The sequence below is a fragment of the Coenobita brevimanus genome, chromosome 18, assembly GCF_032717465.1.
Source record: "Coenobita brevimanus isolate Jiangsu-jjx chromosome 18, ASM3271746v2, whole genome shotgun sequence".
Classification (NCBI taxonomy): domain Eukaryota; kingdom Metazoa; phylum Arthropoda; class Malacostraca; order Decapoda; family Coenobitidae; genus Coenobita; species Coenobita brevimanus.
The window spans coordinates 24,652,843-24,673,921 of record NC_136971.1 but is presented as its reverse complement, the minus strand read 5'-3'; positions in this window follow the sequence as shown (position 1 = coordinate 24,673,921).

Here is a 21,079-nt window from a genome sequence, read left to right as displayed (position 1 = left end):
AATCTACAGGTGGATGCCTTCTGATAACTGTGATGTTATCCCATGAAGGGCAGGTAAAGGTGAGGGCAAATCTCTCTCTCTCTCTCTCTCTCTCTCTCTCTCTCTCTCTCTCTCTCTCTCTCTCTCTCTCTCTCTCTCTCTCCAAAATCTGTCTATGATCTCTTCGTCTTTACAGCCAGCAGCCACACGTGTTACCATACCGTAATTTATCGTCAGGGCATTCATACACACACATAAGCATCTTCACAAAGATGAACGAATGCACAGCGGAAAAGTCGAACCAACTGAAAACACCCACAAGAAGAGGTGGGGTTCTCACTGTATTTCACCAGATGTCAAGTTTCTTCAGGCATAACTGGGAATATAGCTCGATTCTTGGACTTTTCTTGCATATACTTATACAAATATGGAAGAATAATATATATCTCCATTTCTCCCTGGTAATAGAGTCTTCAATTCCTCTTTGCTGTGCTCTGTGCTCTATCATGAAATTATCTGTTTCAGCGATGAAGGAGGATGTGTGAAGTGCAAATGTGACTTAGTATGTTGTGGTGGAAGGCCTTTGTGTGTGAGGTATGCTGTAAAATTAAAGACAGGTGACATATGAAGAGAAATGTTTGATTAGTAACGCCACTTTCAGCCTTTGGTTCCTTCTTCGGGTTAAAACACACACACACACACACACACACACACACACACACACACACACACACACACACACATGCCAAAGTCTCACTCCCACCCACACTCGCCTATTCTCTCTCTCTCTCTCTCTCTCTCTCTCTCTCTCTCTCTCTCTCTCTCTCTCTCTCTCTCTCAATATAAACAAATTGCCCGCCCATGACAGGCGTGTACAAACCGGCCACTACAGTACATACATACGTACATACATACATACATAACTCGCTGAATACTTATTCACTATGGCCGTACTGAAAATATTACATCCGAGAGAGAGAGAGAGAGAGAGAGAGAGAGAGGATGGAGGTGTATCCGACCTGGAGTTGGAACTATAATCACATTTCTCAGACTCGAAGGCCCTCTCTCTCTCTCTCTCTCTCTCTCTCTCTCTCTCTCTCTCTCTCTTACACACACACACACACACACACACACATTTCACAACCCTGATCCTGTGCATTGATTCTTGTTGACACTACACTTATACCTAACCCATGCAACAATCTGCAACCTACAGGCAGCTGTGCAACGCTGGGCAGATGGAATGGCGGCGTTGCTATGGTGACGGGTGGTGGAGGGGGAGAAAGAGTGCAGGGAAGGGAGGAGGGGGGAGGGGAAAGAGGAGGAACAGGGGTGGGGGGGAGGAAAGATATTTGGTGATGGGGATAAAATAGGAGAGAGAGAGAGAGAGAGAGAGAGGGAGGGCGAGATTTACATTTGGCTCATTGCAAGACGCTGCTTCCATTGTGATCAGTGATGGAGGAAGGAGGAAGGGAAGACCGAGAGGAAGGAAGGTAAGCTGGAAGGGAGGGGGGAGGGAGGAAGAAGAGGGAGGGAGGAAGGAGAGGGAGGAAGAGGGGGGGGAGGGAGGGGGCCAGTGAAGAAGAACAGGAGGAAGATGAGGGAGTGAGGGTACGAGGGAGGAGGGAAGAAGGGGGAGAAGTTAAGGAGGTAGGGAGGCTGGAGGAAAGGTAGGGAGGAGAAGAGAGGGTAGAGGAAGGCGAGGAAGAAGGGAGTAGACAGGGGGGGGGGAGGAAGAGAGAGAGAGGAGGAAGGAGGGGGAGGAGAGGGAAGGATTGGAGACCCGGAAGAGAAGATAATGTGGCGTCTTAGGGTTATAATTGAAGTAGCTGTGAGATTTCTTAACACTTTTTCTCTTGCGATTCTTTCTGCCAATTCCACTCAAATATCCCCCTTAAATAATATCGAAAACTCTCTCTCTCTCTCTCTCTCTCTCTCTCTCTCTCTCTCTCATATATAATGAAATATGATTTAGGAATCCCTTTTGCTCGTTTTCTTTGTTGCTACACTAATAAAAAACGAAAGGGTTATATGGTTAACTAAACCATTTTTTTTCAGACTTACAAAAACGCCATGTGGGCTGGCTGGTTAAGGCGCTCTGCCTGAATGTTTGTTGGGGTAATACCTTCTCATAATGCCACTCAGGGATCAACGACTGGTTACTGGATGAAGAAGCCTAACCACGGGACCCTACGCTCAAATGAGGAACGAAAGATTACTATGGGTAAGAGGTGGTGCCTATCTACCTATCTGTATATCTATCCATCTATCTATCGCAAGACGCCTTAATCACATAAGGGGTGCCCACAAACAAATGGCCTTCATGTCACGCTGTGCTCTGCTGTCTGGCTGCCTTCTTCCCAACTCAACTCCTCCTCCCTCTATCAAATACCTCTCCACCCCATTATTCCACCTCATTCTTGGTCTCCCCCTCCTTCTTTTCTTCCCATCCTCCACCTCACTCACGCACACTCTCCTAGTCAGTCTCTCAGTCTCCTTCGCCTCCACATTATGTCTTAAGAAAACAGTTACGACAATTTTGCCCTCTTAATCATGAAGTGTTTTTTTTACGAGAGGAAAAGAAAATGTGTTAGGGAGCTTCCTTACTAGAAGAGGGTACAGGTTTTCCTAAGTACCTAAGAATCCTGCGTCTCTCTCTCTCTCTCTCTCTCTGTTAGTCTGTCTGTCTGTCAGTCTGTCTGTCTGTCTGTCTTTCTCTGTTAGTCTGTCTGTCTGTCTGTCTCTCTCTCTCTCTCTCTCTCTCTCTCTCTCTCTCTCTCTCTCTCTCTCTCTCTCTCTCTCTCAGCTGCCAGTGAGTTATCGGAGCCTCACCTGGGGTTCTCAAACACACTTACGATAGAATTCCTGTCGTAACTAAGACATTTTTTTTGTACAGGAAGAACTAAACAAGGGAAGCTATGTTTTTCACTGCTTTCCCTGATCGTCCTGTAGAAAATAATCATAACCTATTGTAATTGTCGCTTCGTAACTAAGATATATTTTAGGACAGGAGACAGAGGCAGATATATTTTAGGACAGGAGACAGAGGCAGATATATTTTAGGACAGGAGACAGAGGCAGATATATTTTAGGACAGGAGACAGAGGCAGATATATTTTAGGACAGGAGACAGAGCAAGATATATTTTAGGACAGGAGACAGAGGCAGATATATTTTAGGACAGGAGACAGAGCAAGATATATTTTTAGGGCAGGAGACAGAGGCAGATCTGACAGCCTCCTTGCTCTTCCTGCAATTCAATATCCCACACTTACTCCAGGAAATGGTTCGTAAGTGTGTTTGTGCAGCCCGATCCTGGTTTGCAATAAGTAATCATTATCATCATCATCATCGTTGTTGTGATTCTCCTTCTCCTTCTCCTTGTCCTCCTCCTCCTCTTTCTCCTCCTCCTCCTCCTCCTCCTCATCATCATCATCATCATCATCATCATCATGATCATCCTCATACCTCTTTTCCACTTGCAGGTGGGGTGAGGTAGGGTCCAGACAGTAAGAAAAGGAAAAGAATATGATAATGGGAGATGTAAACAGCAGCTCGACCAGTGAAATGGGCCACACACTCATTAACTCATCATTCAAGCCCCTGGAATCCTGGCCTCAGCTCGCAGATATACCTTTCCATAAACCAAAGTACCATCAAGTAATATTTTAACTTGGTGCACCACTTCTATATGATAAACCAAAATAAAGTACCAGTAATATTCTCCGCTATAGCCAACTTTACAATTGTCATCAAGATATTGTGATTTATATGTAGTATCATGATTACTAATTTCTTTACGCCCCTATCGAGAGGAAGGTGGAAGACGGGGTTGGTGTATAGGTAAGGTAATGGATGATGGTGGTTCAGTGTGTGTGTGTGTGTGTGTGTGTGTGTGTGTGTGTGTGTGTGTGTGTGTGTGTGTGTGTGTGTGTGTGTGTGTGTGTGTGTGTGTGTGTGTGTGTGTGGTACCAATATCTCCTACCCTGGTCTATCACCAATCTTGTCCTCCACTTTCCTTTTCTCAAGGCGGGTAAGGAACGTATACTACTTTTACTCTAACTTGACCCAAATTTTTCATCTTTTTGTAGTTAGCTTCACATTGTTCGGTGACTGAAAAGGATAGCACTACAGCTCTACATGCCTACCACAGCACTTCTTCTAGACTAGCATCATATTCTACTGCTACTATTACAACTCAGCATTCAAGGTGGAGATGGTAATTTTAGGCCAAGTTAGAGTGAAAAGGGCACAGTAATCGTGATAGTACTGTATATAGAGTTAAAACAGAAATCTCTTTATTGTCTGAAATGGAGGAAATGTTTATTGAAATTGTGCAATGTACCATATATAATTTTTTACAAGATCCATTGACTCAGTACCCATGACAATATATAAACAAACACATACTTACATCATACGTCACAACCAATATTCTTGTCTATTATCGTTTACTGTGACAAAAGTAACGTTGGTAACACAGCCTTGAAATATATCGAGAGAAGCATCGTGTAAGAGTGGAAAATAGAATTGTGTATAAAAATAAGTCGCTTATTCAGAGTTGTTAAGGAGGTTGGGCAGCTTGTTGAAGGCATCAGTGATTCCTATATGCATTCAAGGACCATATCATCTGGTATTTCACCTCTTCACCTCGCTTTCCTCTCCTAGCTAATATTTCTAAGCTGAGAGAGGTTCGGTATCTCTGGCCTAGGACGCTACTCTTACGTACTTTTCCAGGGGTGGAGGGCAGTGACGGACATGCCCTAAGTGTGACGCAGACGCAGTGAAATAGGTTTTACGTCTCTGGGTCTGCCATTCTGTGAGCGTCTCTAGCCAATCACTGCGTTACTCTTGAGCCATTAATTCCCACGACTTTCCTTTCCTTCCCTTATTCTCTGTCCTTCACAACTTTTTCTTCTTAATTCTTTTTTCTCCTTTTCCTTTTCCTGTCTCATTGTTCTGTTTCTTTCTTTTCCAGCTAAAGAGGTCTGGCGTAGCCTTCATTAACCCCTTCACCATCAAAATTTCTTCCTGGTTTTGATAACATTGTCTGGAACATATAAACACGCCAGCGGATGCAAGAGGCAAAAGTGATCCTGTCCAATGGTTTTATATGGTGTGTGTGTGTGTTGGCAGTGGCTGGGAGCATCAAGAGAACCATAGTTTCTTCACCTAAACTTGGCCCAGATTTTCGTCTTTTTAGCAGCGTATTTGGCAGAGCTCAGTGGCAGAAAAAGACAATGTTGCGCATATGCCGTACATTGATTCCACAGCACTCCTTCGTGATTAGCACCACATAGTGTTAATTTAATGCCGCACCTCATCACTCAGGCTACAGAAACGGCAATTTCATTCCATATGAAAGTGAACAGAGTATATCGTGTGTTCTCATCACTGCTATACGTTGATAGTATAAGGCTTCTTCTCTACGGGTCGTCGCTTCTCCTCCTGCTGGTGTTTCTTCTGTTTCTCCCGCTGCTGCTGGTGCTAGTACCTGTGAAGCAGCTCCTCCATCTCCGCCTTGATGCTCTCCTCCACGTCCCTGCTACTCGAGGAAGCAGGACCACGAGCCCTCCCGTACTCCCCCTTGAACATCTCACGGTCACACTCCGCCTCACTCAGTTCCCGCGAACCTGAGAAGGCCGAGGGTGGGTGGAGGGGTCGAGGAGGAGTGAGAGTTGAAGTATCACTCGAGGAAGACTCACTCCGGGCTCTGTGGATGGATAGATACCTGCCTTAACACACCATAACAAGACCACACCTAAATACTTAACACCATATTTCATCTGCTATGCCCCTTTCACCTTAACTTGGCCTAGATTTTCGTTCTTTTGCAACTTATTTCACGTAGTTAAGTGGGTGAAAAGGACAATGCTACGGCCACACACACTTTCCTTAGCACTTCTTCCTGACTAGATTACAAGTTAGTCTTAATCTCTTGTTACAATCCAATATTTACTATCGAGGGATGAGATTTTTAGGTCTAGTTATTGAGAAAAGGCACTGACTATGGGAAATTATTATTATTATTATTATTATTATTATTATTATTATTATTATTATTATATCCCCTCGACATTAAGATTAAATAATGCCTGAGGTTGACAGACAGAGATTATAATTTCTTGTTTCCTCTAAATTGTGGTAAAATTATTGAACGTAAGATTTTTAATTCCAATAAATCTTAGTTATTTTTTTCTTTAAGTTTATCAGGTCCAAGATGGAAATTCAAAAAAACTAAAATGTAATATATGAGGCAAGCAAGAGGCGTGGCAGGTTGTCTAAGTAGTGTGGTGGAAGGAAGAGAGAAGTGGATGATGTCTAAATTCTCCTCTTTTTTTAATACTCTTTTTTTCTCCTTTTTTCTTTTGCTCTTTTTGATCCTTTTCTTCTTAATACTCTTTTAAATGCTCCTCCTTCTTGTTACTCTTTTTTTAAGACTCTTTAGCCTCCTCTTTTATTATTATTATTTTTTTAGCCTACTCTTTTCATATTCTTTTTATCCTCCTCTCTTTTAACTCTTTTTTTACCCTCCTCTTGTCCTATGCTCTTTTTTTATACTCTCCTTTTTAAACACTCTTCCTCATCCTCTTTTTTATACTCTTCTTTATCGTCATCTTTTCTTGTACTCTCTTTTCTCTCCTCTTTCTTTAAACTTTTTATCCTGAGAGGAAGACCACGAATAGGATGGATGGACAGTGTGACGAGAGTGCTGGATGCGAGAGGGATGTCTGTTGAGCAAGGAAGAGTGGCTGTGCGTGACAGAAATAAATGGAGAAAATTGTGAATGAATAAGTGATTACGCAGCCCTGAGGAGATATTCTCCCGCATTTGGTCTCATCAGCTAGTCAGGTCAGGTGCAGGTAAGGGGATGGGTCTGTCATGATGTGGCAGGGGTAAACCAGCTCTGCTGTCGGGCCCTGCTGCGGATGTCACTGATTGCATTGCGCAGTTGACCCTTGTGCGGTGTGGTGAGGTGAGGATCTGTCCGTTCTCCCCTTTGGGGCTAAGATGTGAATGAATGTGTTTGAATGGATGAGTAAATGGGGAGTGTGTCGTCCTGTCTCGGCTACCTCCCTTTCCTTGGGGGAAGCAGCCTAGGTATATAGATAGTTTATTATATTCCTTTCCATCTTCTTTTTTGATACTCTTTTTTTATCCTCCTCTTTTATATACTTTTTTTTTATCCTCCTCTTTTTTATACTTTTTTACCCTCCTCTTTTCTTATACTCTTTTTCATCCTCCTCTTCTCTTATACTCGTTTATCCTCCTCTGTTTAAAACTCGTTCTTATCCTCCTGTTTATTAATATTCTTTTTGTCCTTCTCTTTTTTATATTCTTTTTAAACCTCCTTTCTTTTATACTTGTTTTTAACCCCCTCTTTTTATACTTTTTTATCCTCCTCTTTTCTTATGCTCTTTTATCCTCCTCATTTTATGCTCTTTATATCCTCCTCTTTTCATACAGGAGTTAGTTAAAGCCTTCTTTTTATCCTCCTCTTTTTTATATTATTTTTTAGCCTCCTCTTTGTTATACTCTCTTTTTATCCCCCTCTTGTTAGACTCTTTTTTTATCCTCCTCATTGCTCTTTTATCCTCCTCTTTTTATACTCTTTATATCCTCCTCTTTTGTTAGCTTTTTATCCTCCTGTTTTATTATACACTTTTTTATCCTCCTCTTTATTATACACTTTTATCCTCCTCTTTATTTTACACTTTTATCCTCCTCTTTATTATACACTTTTATCCTCCTCTTTATTTTACACTTTTATCCTCCTCTTTATTATACACTTTTATACTCCTCTTTATTTTACACTTTTATCCTCCTCTCTATTTTACTTTTTTATCCCCTTCTTTTCGTATGTTCTTTTTTATTCTCCTTTTTTTTATATAATTTTTTATCCTCCTCTTTTTTATAGCATTTTCTATCCTCCTCTTTTTCATGCTCTTTTTAAATCCTCTTCTCTTTTAATAGTCATTTAAACCATCATCTCCTTTCGTATCGGTACTCTTTTAAATCCTCCTCTTTTTCTATACTTTTTTAGTTCTCTTTACATACTCTTTTCTCCTCCTCTTTTTGTATTATGCTTCATCCTTCTCTTTATAGATAGTCGTTTTACCCTCCTCTTTTTCATGCTTTTTTATATACTCCTCTTTTCTTATATTCTTTTTTATCACCTTCTTTTTATATGCTAATTAATCCTCCCGCTTGCATACTCGTTTTTCCTCTTTTTATACTCTTTTTCTCCTCTTTTCTTATGCTCTTTTTATCTTCCTCTTGTTATACTCATTTTATCCTCCTTTTTTTATACTCTTGTTTATTCCCTTTTCAAACTTTTTTTACCCTCCTCTTTTCTTAAACTCTTTCTAACCACCTGCCAGTGTTACCACGCCACTAACCACCTGCCAGTGTTACCACGCTACTAACCACCTGCCAGTGTTACCACGCCACTAACCACCTGCCAGTGTTACCACGCCACTAACCACCTGCCAGTGTTACCACGCCACTAACCACCTGCCAGTGTTACCACGCCACTAACCACCTGCCAGTGTTACCACGCTACTAACCACCTGCCAGTGTTACCACGCCACTAACCACCTGCCAGTGTTACCACGCCACTAACCACCTGCCAGTGTTACCACGCTACTAACCACCTGCCAGTGTTACCACGCCACTAACCACCTGCCAGTGTTACCACGCCACTAACCACCTGCCAGTGTTACCACGCTACTAACCACCTGCCAGTGTTACCACGCCACTAACCACCTGCCAGTGTTACCACGCCACTAACCACCTGCCAATGTTACCACGCCACTAACCACCTGCCAGTGTTACCACGCCACTAACCACCTGCCAGTGTTACCACGCCACTAACCACCTGCCAATGTTACCACGCCACTAACCACCTGCCAGTGGTACCACGCCACTAACCACCTGCCAGTGTTACCACGCCACTAACCACCTGCCAGTGTTACCACGCCACTAACCACCTGCCAGTGTTACCTCGCCACTAACCACCTGCCAGTGTTACCACGCCACTAACCACCTGCCAATGTTACCACGCCACTAACCACCTGCCAATGTTACCACGCCACTAACCACCTGCCAGTGGTACCACGCCACTAACCACCTGCCAGTGTTACCACGCCACTAACCACCTGCCAGTGTTACCACGCCACTAACCACCTGCCAGTGTTACCTCGCCACTAACCACCTGCCAGTGTTGGGCTACAAGGAAGAAGGTGTTGGGGAACTTCCTCAGTCAGCGAGAATGCGAACCAAGGACTACCGAGATATGAAATGTGATTAAGTTGTTGTTGTGATTTATTTCGTATTGTTTTTTATTTGTCATTATTATTATTATTATTATTATTATTTATTATTATTATTATTATTATTATTATTGTTATTATTATCTTCACTATTGTTATTATTATTATTATTATTATTATTATTACTATTATTATTATTATCCTCTGCGTATTTTACTGGAATCATGGCCAGTTGCAGCACACGAGAAAGCACGAAAGACTCTGTTTTCAGCTCATCACGCAGTCTTCCTGTATATCAGTTGCCTACTACAGCAGCTGTGATGGCATATGGGCATATTTGGAACATAAATCCACATATCCGTCATTAAGCACCCAAGCCTATGCGGAAGCTGTTGCTCCTGAAGCAGCCGGAATTTACAAGAAAGCTTCCATCTCAACTATTGATTACACCAGTGTTGTTATTCGTGTGAAACGCCTGATAGCAATGGCACAGGATCTTAGGAAATATCCAGTGAGCAAAAGGACTTCCAACACCTACATAAAGAAACCCGCCAGCTTTGACACCTTATTGACATTAGTTGCTGCAAATATTTCAAAAACTTCAATGCACGTGTGAGGTCTGAGTGTCAACGTGCTAGAGCAGACAAGATATCGCCTGAGGAGTGGCCTTTCTGGGCTGACCAAAATAGTTGCAGAAAAATGTATATTGATGGAATAGACCGGCAGAAGACAGCACAAAATCAGTGAGCAGCAAATAGAGTGAAGAAAAGGAAGCTCTGTGAAGAGTCCACCAGAGATACCAAGCAAAATAATGAAGATATAATGACAGCATGTATTGACGAAAGTGATGCCTGTGATGAACATTATGATCAACATGTTGATGATGATACTGCAGAAGTAGATGGAAGCAAACAGTCAGAACAGTGTCAGAACAGATTAGTCTGTCCTGAGCTGAGTCGTGTAGCTGATCGATGTCAGGTCAGCAATAGAGACAACTGCTCCATTGTGAATGCAGCACTGAAAGATACGAATATTTTTTGTGAAGGAAATAAAGTTGATCCCAGTAAACTCCGCCGTCAGAGATAATACTGGAGAGATGTCACATTGCAACAGCATAAAAATGACTTGAAGGAGATCGTTTGCATCGGTTTCGATGGAAAAATCGATCAGACGCTCAAGAAAGCCCCAGATTGTCAGAGAATCGTGAAGGAAGATCATTACTCAGTAGCTGCTTTTCCTGACGCCATTTACATCGACCAAGTTTCTCCCGAAAGTGGAAGAGCAGCAGATATTGTCAAGGAAGTCATGTCTGTCATTCTAGAAACAGATTCAGCAGATTCGTTGCAAGGTATCGTCCGTGATGGGACAAATGTCAATACTGGAAAGAGAAATGGAGTGATCCGTGAGCTCGAAACACAGCTTGGCAGACCACTACAGTGGCTTGTTTGTTGCATCTTGTTGAAATCATTTTCCGAAGGTATTTCGAGTCAATTGATGGTTCGACAACAGGTCCACGAAGCTGCAGAGAAGTAGGTCAATCGCTTGAATTTGACCCAAAAGATCTTCCAGTTGTTTGCTATGAACGTATTGCTGGAAAAACTTGCATTTTACCACAAAGGAGTTGTAAGTGGTCTCAGCAAAGATCAGGGCTACCTGTACCGTGCATGTTTGGCAGTGCAATTGCCAAGTGGAGATATTAATGAAGGTGTGGGACCATCTGCACAACCAGGACCGCTAAATCATGCCAGGTGGCTTATGAATGCTAATCGCGTATTGCGACTTTACAGTACATGTCAAAGGAACAACCGTCACCAACCCTAAAACGTCCCGTTTCATTCATTGTGAACTACTATGTTCCTGTGTGGTTCAGGGTGAAAACCAACACCTCGTGTCAGGATGGAGCCAAAAATGTATTCTTCATGGTGGATCTCCTTCAAAAGTTGCCGTTGGAGGATCAGGCAATCAGTCGCCCTGTGCTTGCCAATAACAGCTATTTCTGTCACCCAGAGAACATCCTGCTGTTGGCTGTTGCTGATGAAGATGTTGGCGTACGCTCGATGGCGATCAAGTTGATGAAACAAGCACAGATGAATGAGAATGATGACCAAGCCTTAGTTGCTGCTGCTGCTTGTATGTTATTGCTGTTTGACGTGTGCTGCTGCTGCTTGTATGTTGTTGCTGTTTGGTGTTCTGCTGCTGCTGCTTGTATGTTGTTGCTGTTTGGTGTGTGCTGCTGCTGCTTGTATGTTGTTGCTGTTTGGTGTTCTGCTGCTGCTGCTTGTATGTTGTTGCTGTTTGGTGTTCTGCTGCTGCTGCTTGTATGTTGTTGCTGTTTGGTGTTCTGCTGCTGCTGCTTGTATGTTGTTGCTGTTTGGTGTTCTGCTGCTGCTGCTTGTATGTTGTTGTTGTTTGGTGTGTGCTGCTGCTGCTTGTATGTTGTTGCTGTTTGGTGTTCTGCTGCTGCTGCTTGTATGTTGTTGCTGTTTGGTGTTCTGCTGCTGCTGCTTGTATGTTGTTGCTGTTTGGTGTGTGCTGCTGCTGCTTGTATGTTGTTGCTGTTTGGTGTGTGCTGCTGCTGCTTGTATGTTGTTGCTGTTTGGTGTTCTGCTGCTGCTGCTTGTATGTTGTTGCTGTTTGGTGTTCTGCTGCTGCTGCTTGTATGTTGTTGCTGTTTGGTGTTCTGCTGCTGCTGCTTGTATGTTGTTGTTGTTTGGTGTGTGCTGCTGCTGCTTGTATGTTGTTGCTGTTTGGTGTTCTGCTGCTGCTGCTTGTATGTTGTTGCTGTTTGGTGTTCTGCTGCTGCTGCTTGTATGTTGTTGCTGTTTGGTGTGTGCTGCTGCTGCTTGTATGTTGTTGCTGTTTGGTGTTCTGCTGCTGCTGCTTGTATGTTGTTGCTGTTTGGTGTGTGCTGCTGCTAATATGTTATTACTATTTACATCACTCGTCCTTGTTAAAGTTCCACCATACAAGTTAAGTTCTTCTGTTTGCCTGTCTCCTTGATGGTTATCCAGTATTATCTATCTATCCATCTAATTACCTATATAAATCACACACACACACACACACACACACACACACACACACACACACACACACAAATCATTAAGAAACTGAAGAATAACAAATCTTTCACTTTCTGGTAAATGTAAAAACATCTTGTGAGTGATGATGACAGTATTACGCTCCTCTCTCTCTCAGTGTGTGTGTGTGTGTGTGTGTGTGTGTGTTTGCGCGCGCGCCCTGTCTGCCGGTGTCTCTGTCTGTGTATATGTGTGCATGTGTCTCTCTGTGTGCATGTGTATGCCTATGTGTATGTGTGTAGGGAGAGAGGGGCCTTGAGAGTTGTTCCTCAGAGTAAAGGGGCGCCATCTCTCCTGTTCATTAAAATTCAGGCATGTTAAAAGCCCGATCGGGATTCTTTGGTCTAACATTCTTATTGTGGGCCGAAACCAGTGGAGCTTATCTGGGGCATGAGTCCTTAATGGTAGCTGTATTTTGTGAAAAGTTTCAATGTGAATTTCTCCGCCCTTCCATGCTACGTCCAGGATTTATTGCAGACATATTATGTGCTGCCCTCCAAAAGTGTTGTTACAGTTACAGTACAAAATAAATCGATAAGGAAAAGGAGTTAGGAAGTATGTTAACCTTAAGATATTACTATTTTTGGCTTTCTACTTCCCACATAGGGCCGTACTATAAAAACCCAGAGTTTAGGCGGTCCAACGGCGACGTTCAGTCGTCAGACGTTCCTGAGCGTCAGTCATCCATACCATAAAAAATCTGGACCGTCAGTCTTGGCGAAACCCAGTTCTGGCGTTTGAATGCCACGACAGTCGCTAGCTTGGGCGAGAATGCGCTGCATGAGCACTAAAAGCGCGCAAATTTTGGAGGTTTCTTCTGTTTTAATAAACCAGACACTTCGCTAACTCATTCTAAACTGTTTTTTTTTTATGTTTGAAATAAGTATAATTGCGCTAGAATTGGTATCAAATGATCGTAGAACGCATAAAGAGGATGCATTACAAGCAAGATACAGTGTAATGAATAGCCTAGACTGAATTATGATTTATCTTCCTTTTGCAGTTATTTGCATGAAAATAATTATTGAGATTATCCAGACTTGATTTCATACGAGCAAAGTGAATGTATTATTGCATTCTTCATAGATTTCCATGTTGTTCCTGGCCAGTTCACCAGTAATGAATTATACAGCAGTTTATCCACGTTATGTGCACATTCACTCATGTAGCATTACATCATGTGTTCCTAAATTTATATTGCAAAATGTAAATACAGAGTTACTGGAGAATTATTTTAGCATGGAGACTAATATACTTCTTTACAAAGCTGACAGAATGGTGACATTGCAGCACCAACACAAGAGGGATGCAGGAACACTCCATTCTTTTTCAGCTGCTTCTTTCCATACCTGTCATCCATCCATGACCAGCAGACCATATTGCAAATATAGGTTATAAGATGTGCGTACTGTAACAGTTGTTCTTTCAGTTTCTATATATCCAGCTATGGTTTTTTCCCTACATTATTGTCACCTTCCCTGTTTGAGGTATTACTAGTAAATTTCCTGTAATTATACTACCCTGAGATTCACATTCTTTATCATTACCTTTCCCTTTCAAGCAGTTTGCAATGATTTCCTAAGTTACATGGTATACACAGTAGCTAATTATTTCTGTCCCACTCCGCTAGACAAGCTTTCCTTTTTGTTTCCCAGAAATCATTCCACTTCTATAGTACTTTCATCCAGCTCTGTTTTATATATTTTCAGACTGTTTACTGTTCTGTTTTCCTAGCTTTCTCCTCCGCTGGTCATATGCTTGATGTTTGTCTCCTTCACTAAATATTTATCTCATTACTTCCAGTTTGTTAGTCATTGCTTAACCGCACCTTTCATGCTTTTGTATAACCCTTCCACCCTAACCAATATTCCATGACTTTTCTACACCTATCTACTCCTTCATTACAATAACTGTCATTTCTATCCAATTACTGTGACTAGTTTTTATAGTATTATATGCATGGAACAAGCTATTTTCTCAGCCCTGTAGCTATTTGTAAGAACAGCTCTTGGGATAGAAAGATGCCTATTATTATTATTATTTTTAATTCGCATGAAAAAATCTGCATTTACTGACAAGTTTCACTTTAAAGCCAACACACCTATGCTCAAACCTGAGTGCTTGATTGAAACAGGCAATATATCAGCCAGCATCCTAACCAACCAATTCACTCATACCGGTATCTGGTAACCTTACCCAACTATCTTAACTACATCAGCTTATCAATTTGTTTTGGTGTAAAAACGAATCACATTTTTCAAGGTAGAACTTAAGTGATTGCACATAGATGTCGGTACTGATGAAAATTTTGTGTATTTTATAATCAATTTCTGAAACTGTAAGAGAGAACACTAAAACAGGTGAAAAATGCAAACCAAACTAACCATTTACCAACGGTGACCAAGCTCTGATATGTGCAATTTCTGCCATGTAATATATAATATTGTATATGCACTTCTCGCACGCCATTTATTCATGACTTTTCATAGGCAAGAAGTGTCACACAATGTTGTTGGACTAGGAGCAGAAGATTACTGGCTTGCCCTCAAATGTGCTAACTACAGCACTGAGCTGGCTAACACACAAACTTTCAAGCAATTGCCGTTTCAAAAATCTATTCAGAAAGTACATGGGTAGTCTGAAATAAACTAAAAAGCATAATCTAATATCCTAACTCAATATTACGCACCACATCGCCAACATAGAAGTTTTTGTTTACTCGTATTCGTTACGGAAGCGTTTAGTCTTGTAAAATCTTATGAACAGCCTTGTATTTCTCCTATATTTTAGCCTGCTAGGGAAGATTTGATTCCTGAATTATTCAGTTTTTATAAATGGAAAAACCGGTTATCTTATTTATGATTATTTAAATTTGTTATACGAAAGGGGGGTCTCCTGTGGCGTTTATCCTCCCGTGACATTCCAATACTATTTTACGCCATAACCAGGTGACGAACGCCTGGCATGAAGAGCAAATATATTTATGGTACGAAAAACAGGAACGTCAGACGCTCACTTGCGTCAATACTGGCTTTTAGTTTTTATATTATGGCCCATAGTGTTGCATCATGCTTATAAGTCTGTCTTCGCCTGTGGGGCTGGAGGGGATTTCATTGATGGGTAGAAAACATGAAACTCCCAGCACGGACCGTCAGCCAACCTCTCTTAAGCCCCGCCCTCTTCCTGAAGTCGTGACCCCGCCCATCTTCACCACACTCCAGGCGGTGGGTGACGGTCGGGGGTGGGACTCATGAGCCCAGTTGCTTGGTGAAAGGTATAGTAACCTTAAAGCGCTTGGTACAACACCGATACGCTTGGTTCAGTGATTGGTCCTACCCACTGCCACTGGGTGATGGAAGATGAGCTTTCATCTGACTAAAGTAATAGGCAAACCACAGAGCACATACCTGCATATGAAGAATAATAATTCACAAAAATGTGTGATATGTACAGTAATATGAAGCATAACTCGTTGGGAAAAAGGAAAGAGGTATTCCATTTTATTTCCTAGCGAGTTATATTTCATACATGTAGATATTATGTATATATTATTTTTTATCACATACACACTTCCCACATATAGATGCTTACCTACATGCAACACATGCAAGTGCCGCGATGCTGTGAATCCGGTAACGAATGTCTGTGTGTATTGAGTTAGTGGCATTAAATAGGCCATGAAAGTCCTATTGCATATACTGTATATAGGTCTAATATACTCGTATACTTACAAGGGTACTAATATCATGACTGGACGCAATGCTTGCTATATGTCTAAGGAAAGAACGTCTTTTATTACTGTCTACAGGGCATAATTTTTCCCGACCATCTTGATTAGCTCAACCTCTTCTTCCTTCCTAAAGATGGGGTAAGGTAGGGTTCAGATAGGAAGGGGAGAGAAAAGCTTGATACAAGGAGAATCATACTCTTTTTACTCTATCTTGGCCTAAAATCTCAATTTCTTCAACTTGAATGCTTAGTCGCAGCAATAGATTAACACCTGAAGACGATGCTAGTCACGAAGAAGTTCTGTAGAAAGGATGTAGGGCCGTGGTATTGTTTTTTTTCTGTCCCTGAGCTACGTGAACAAAGCTGCTAGAGAACGGAAATCTGTGCCAAGTTCAGGTGAAAAGAGTACAGTCAGCAGCATGCCACGGTAATGGGCCACACGCTCATTTATTCACAGTAGAAGACCCCGGAATCCTGACTCCATATCACATTTATTTTTTTATTTTTTTATTTATTATTTATTTTATTGATAAAGTTTGTCACATATAGATTATATTTTTGGAACATTCCAAATTAAATAATGATCCAGTAATTATTAACACAAGAACTAGGAAAAAAAAAAAAAAGAAGTGAGTAGCAACTTAAAAAAAAAAAAAAAAGAAATATAATACAAAGTTCTAACTTCCAGACTCAAAATTTCTGGCGGAGCTGCCTTTAGTGTTGCTAAGAATTTTCATGAGAATTATAAATATGAGCGTATTTATCCTCAGAATTTATACTTAGAATTTATCTCCAGAATTATCAAAAGGGATCCACAGTGAAGGCCCGCATTCTCGTCGGATAAGGAGACTCTCTTGCTCCCTAACGCAGCTCCCTAGGCGATTATTTTGCTTATTACTCCTTATTGTCCTCATCTTTGTCCATTAACTGATTTAAGTACCCCCCATACTCAGAATGAATAACACAAGTTGATATTAACTAGTAATCAAAAATAAATCGATGAGGAAGAGGTGTTTGGGAGCCTCTGCGACGAGAACACGAGTCAAGGGTCCGTATTCTCGTCGGTTAAACTCCCTGACACCTTTTCCTAAGAGATTTATTTTGCTTATTACACCTTACTGTCCTATTCTGAGTCATAAAAATCCTTCAAAAATCGCCATACTGAGCATAGATAACATACAAATTAATATGAGCTAGCCGTATCCCAAAATAAATCGCTTAGGAAGAGGTGTTAGGGGGGCCTCCTTAAGTGGTGAGAATAAAATTCGGTATCTCATTCAAATACCGCCATACTCAGCATATCAAACAAATTTATATTTACTAGCCGTATCCCAAAACAAATCGCTGAAAGGCGCTAAGGGGGCCTCCTAAGTGGCTTGAATTCTCGTCGCATGAGGAAGTTTCCTAACGCCTCTTTCTCAGCTGTTTATCCCACGTAGTGTCTGCCGGTCTCGCGAAGGATGGCCCAGATGTAAAATATTCCAATGATACAGACGGCTGCGTAGGTGAAGAAGAGGTCAGCGTGTATTAAGCCGTCTACCATGGTTGTGTAGAGTTGTACGCTTAGGAAGGATACCACACTGCATACTGTGATGCACACACTGGACGCCTGTTGGCAGGAGGAGGAGGAGGAGGAGGAGGATTAGGAGGAGGAGAAGAAGGATTAGAATTAGGATTAGGATTAGGAGGAGAATTAGGATTAGGAGGAGGAGAAGAAGGATTTGAATTAGGATTAGGATTAGGAGGATTAGGATTAGGAGGAGGAGGTGGAAAAGAAGAAGGATTAGAACTAGGATTAGGAGGAGGAGGAGCAGGAGGATTAGAATTAGGATTAGAAGGAGGAGGAGGAGGAGGATTAGGAGGAGGAGGAGGAGGAGGAGGAGGAGGACAAGAAGAAGAAGAAGGATTAGGATTAGGATTAGGAGGAGGAGAAGTAGGAGGAGGAGAAGGAGGAGGAGGAGAAGAAGAAGAAGGATTAGGAGGAGAAGGAAGAGAAGAAGAAGGATTAGGATTAGGAAAAGGAGGAGGAGGAGGAGGAAGAGGAAGAGGAGGAGGAAGAGAAAGAAGGAGGAGGAGAAGAAGAAGAAGGAGGAGGAGAAGAAGAAGAAGAAGAAGAAGGATTAGGATTAGGAGGAGGAGGGGGAGGAGAAAAGGGAGAAACAGAGGAGGACAAGAAAGAAGAGAAAAAGAAGAGGAGGACGAGGAGGAAATGAAGAAGAAGAGGAAGAGGAAGAAAATACACATTATTGACGGTTACCAATGAGGTAATACTGATGCATCCTTACTGTGGGAGGTCGATTTATTGGCCGGTATTCTGGTGCGGTTAAGAAGCTTGCTAACACCTCTTCCTTACCTATTTATTTCTGATTCTGCTCCGTTACTCTGTTCATGTATGTCATTCATGCAATCTATGTTGATGTTCAAAAGATATAAGAAGCAAAAGGAGGTTGTTAGTGAGTAGTTTGGAAAATAAATCAATAATTAAGAGATGCTTGGGAACCGTGAAAACGGGCCCTTGCCTTAAAAAAAGACGTGTGTCGGGGAGAGAGTTAATAAAGTCCATTAGAAGCCAAGCCAGTTTCGAAAGTCACTCCTAAATATAAATAATAAAAATCTTATGACCATTTTATATATATATATATATATATATATATATATATATATATATATATATATATATATATATATATATATATATATATATATATAGCACCAGTCGAACAGGTCAGTACTCCCGAGGTTGATGGCAAGCTGGTGATAGGGAGAGCTGGAGCTCCCGTTTCACCAGCCCTCAGGACTTGATAATGACCATCTCCCTTTGCTAAACATTTTCAGTGCATTCATTTACACAGAGAGTAGGCCAGCATTCTCTCATAATACCTCTACCTTCAACTGTCTACACCACACTACATGAGCATAACATATCACACCTCCTGTTCACGTCTTTAGTAATGGCTGCTGCAATCTTACTATGCAATGAAATGGTACCTCGGATTGCCACCACCGGCAGGGTAGGGCTGGCGGTACAGGGTCCTCCCGGTCACCATCAAGTGACTGTGCCGGCAGCGACTGTTGCTATCTCTGGGAATGCTCGTCAGCGAAGAAGTGACAGTGCGGCCTTATTCTTTACCAACATCCGTGGCCTTACCACAAATTTAAACTCGGTTCATTTTTTCCTTTAGTCCATATCCCCTTTGGCCATTTTCCTCACAGAACCACAAATCTCACCCTCTACCGATATATCTCCACTTTGTATTCCCGGTTAACATCTCCTTACAAACTTCCTTAACAAGGGCGGCATGTGTTCTTATATCAGATCCCAATATGCAGTTGACACTATTTTAAACTTCACTTCATCCAGTTTTGATTACTCATTATATTAACTAAATTGTCAAAACATTACCAAATATATTTGTGTAGTTTATCGTTCCCCCAATGCTTCTTCGGAACCCAGTGTATTTGATTCCATATCCACTCAGTTAAGGAACCTTAATCTTGCCCTTGGCACCGAAATTACCATTTTGGGTGATTTTAACATACATAATGTTGAATGGTTATTGCATTCTGCCCGGACTGACAACGCTGGTCTAGAGTGAGCTGTTTGCGGAATCGTTTAATCTCACCCAATTGGTAAAGCAAGCAACCGGAATACCTGATAATCCTGACCATAATGCCCATCTCTTGGATTTATTCCTGACAAATAATTCAGATCATTACAGGATAGAGGTACTGTCACCACTTGGATCCTCTGACCACAATCTCATCAAAGCCTCATTAGTTAACCCTCCCACACCTCCCCGTTCTGAACCTGTCAGGGTGACCCGATGGCACTTTGATAGGGCAGACTGGGATGGATTTAGAAATTATCTTGCACACATTCCATGGCAGTCTTTCTTCTCTAGTGATCCCAATTCTACCCAGTCCCACATTTGTGACTTAATAGTAGCTGGTATGGATTTATTCATACCAAGTCAACAGTTCACTAAAAAATCGAACTCTCCAAAATGGTTTGATGGCAACTGTGCCAGAGCAACAGCCCAAAAGTCATTAGCATATAACTCTTACTTAAAATAAAAAACATCTGAATCACTCTCCCAATTCAGAATTGCTAGAAATCATGCAAAAGCTGTATTATGCATGCATGCATTGCCAGACGCCATGTATCCCACACGGGGTGGCCAAGGGCTTAGAGTTAATTGTTTTACAGGGAGGGGCACTAATTCTCCACCAACCCCATTTGACACGTAGGGATGCCAACAGCATCTGGTGTTCCCAGGTGGTCACCCATCCAAGTACTAACCAGACCCAACGTTGCTGTATTAAATCTGTCTAAATCAAACTTTCTTCAAAAGCAAGCATCAAAACTACTTAACAATCCTAATGACAATAGAATATTCTGGTCAACCCTTAATTCTTTCAATAATAACTTTAACAAGTCATCTTCCATTCCCCCACTAAAATCTTCAGATGGCAATATTACAAATGACCCAGGTGGGAAAGCAGATATCTTTGCCAGTACCTTTGCCAGAAACTTTACCGTGGACAATACCAGCCAGAATGTCCAAGTACTGGAACTTGATTCTCCCGATTTTGCCCCACTTAAAATACAGACAAGATACGTAAAATCCATCCTAGACAATTTACCTACCAACAAAGCTCCAGGCCCAGATGGAATTCCACCAATTGTTTTGAAAAAGTGTTCCCCTGAACTTGCCTCTGTCCCAGCTAAATTATTCAGACTATACATACGTACTTCTTTTTTCCCTAATTCATGGAAAGAAGCCAATATCCACCCAATTCCAAAGAAAGGAAGTTCGTCTGACCCCTCCGATTACAGACCAATAGCTGTCACATCTTCTTTTGGTAAGGTATTTGAAACTTTAATTAATAAGCACATTGTTAAACATCTTGAATCCAACAACTTAATTAGTGATAAACAATATGGTTTTCGCCACGTAAGATCCACCATTGACATATTCAATCTCTTAACTCGTACCATCCATCAATCAATTGATCTTT